Raw genomic sequence first — 2,196 nt, forward strand, 5'->3', positions numbered from 1 at the left:
TGAGTTCATACTGCTCCCTTCTCCAGGGAGCTGCCATCTTTTCTCATTTTATGTTTTACTTAGTTCCCTTTCGAACATTGCTCTGGAATCAGCTTTCACCAGCTTCATTTCAGTCTCCACATCACAACAAATTTGCTGAATACCCCACGTCCTGGAGTTTTGAGTTGCTGATCTCCCATTATCGGAGCCTCCTTGTCCATACAGTTTCTCCCTGTGTGTCTGCTCAATTTATAGCCCTCACACCTTGGCCACATCTACCAAGACTCACAGGAACCTTGTCTGCTCCAAGGGGAGCATCAGATGGAATTTGCCGCTAGCGGCGTGCACAGGCACTAAGGAATGTTAGCTGATTCAAAGTAAGGAGCAGTAACAAGAGAGGTCACTGCCGTCTGAGCTCTGGCAGTGACTGGTAAAAATGTCCAAACATTGACTACAGTCTGGAGTATGGGCAACAGGACATGTATGAGAGTTATTTGTGGCCCTGGGAGAGGCCATTCAATCTGTTGAGACCATTTGGAACAATCCAGCCACTCACATGCCCCCATCCCCACACCACTGCTGCACCTGGGGATTTATCATCCAATTTCCTTTCAAAATTCTCCACCATCTCCACCACTACCCTTACCCCTTGTAGGCCAAGTATTCCAGCTCATTACTGTTCCCCGTATAATCAAAAAGGTTCTTCCTCACATTCCCCTGAAAGTCTGACCCAAGACAGTAAATCTGGGTTTCCCAGACATTGCACCATCAGTTAATGGGAAGGGTTTATCTTTCTTATCTAGCTTACAAAAATCTAAAGACCATGTCTTCTTATATTTTTCTGTATTTTTGTTTGAGATGGGAAAAGAACTGTTTTAAAAACCAAGGATTGTTAAAGAATTGCTACACTTTTTCAAAGCAAGTAACCTGACACTGGTTGTATACACTGTTTACACAACTGCTGGTTCCAGCAGGGGTAGGTAGTTTGCAGATGAGCTGGAGGCAAAGGCTGAGATTCAGCCAACAACAAACAGCTGATTGTTCTGTGGACTAGTGGTCAGTTATTGAGGCCAAATACTATGTGATTGGTTCCCAGGTAGCTGAACTACTTAGGGCAGTGAACAAAACAGTGAGAAACTATCAGATCTCTGCAAGCACAGAAGCCGTCTCTGTTCCCTGCAGTTAAAAAAAAAACGAAGGAACCAGTAAAATCCTGAAGAAAACCATTTTTTTTTATCCTTCAGCGGTTTCTATAAGCTGTAACATTTAGGTAGTCAGTCAGAGACCATTATTAAGTGTGAATCAGTCACGCTGTGCCTCCTACAAACAACTGAAAGTATCTGGAGACGGAAGCTCAAAAAGCAGTATTCTGATCAGTTCAAGAATTACTTCAACAGATCCTGTGACAAGGGACATTGCATGACTCTATGTCCACTGAATCTTTCCCTCTGTCCATAATACCATTGTTTTTATTCTGTTTGTGGTATGTTTAAGGGGGACATTTGTAAGGGGGTTAGAATATTAATTAGTAGCGTTATATGCCAACATTTTATAACTGGTTAGCTGTAGTTGGAATCTATTTGTCTGTCATAAATAGTAATTATTCTTAAATACAGAAATCTGGTCTGTGTTTTTCTGTCAGCTGGGGCTAAAATCAAATAAATTGGTGACTTTTTACATCAATTTAAAAAAAATTAACTTTTATCATGACTGCATGAATAACTGTGCTTGGTTTCCAGTGCACTACCCCAGTGAAGTGTAACATAAGGCTTAGTCATAATACCAGGCACCTCAATGTAGTCTTCCCTAGATCCCCTTTGCTCCAGGGAGAACAATCCTAGCTTCTTCAGTTGAACCTTGTCCCTAAAATTCCCAATCCTGGAATCATTCTGTTAAATATCCTCTACATTGCTCAAAGATTCACACCCATTTCCTAGAGTGTGAGGACCAGAACACAAAACAATCTCGAATTGGAATCTAACTGAAGTTTAATAAAGGTTTAACATAACTTCCCTGCTTTTCTTTTCAATGTCTCTATTTACAAAGCTCAAGGTCTCATATACTTTGCAAATAACTCTCTCAATATGTCCTGCCACCTTCATGCATGCAAACCTCCAGTACCCTCTGTCCCTGTGCACAGCTCTAAAGTACGGTGATAACAAAGTGTAGCGCTGGATGAACACAGCAGGCCAGGCAGCATCAGAGGAGCAGGAAAGC

Source organism: Rhincodon typus, unplaced genomic scaffold (assembly GCF_021869965.1).
Source record: "Rhincodon typus isolate 14 unplaced genomic scaffold, sRhiTyp1.1 hic_rhity00001180, whole genome shotgun sequence".
In the NCBI taxonomy this organism is placed as follows: domain Eukaryota; kingdom Metazoa; phylum Chordata; class Chondrichthyes; order Orectolobiformes; family Rhincodontidae; genus Rhincodon; species Rhincodon typus.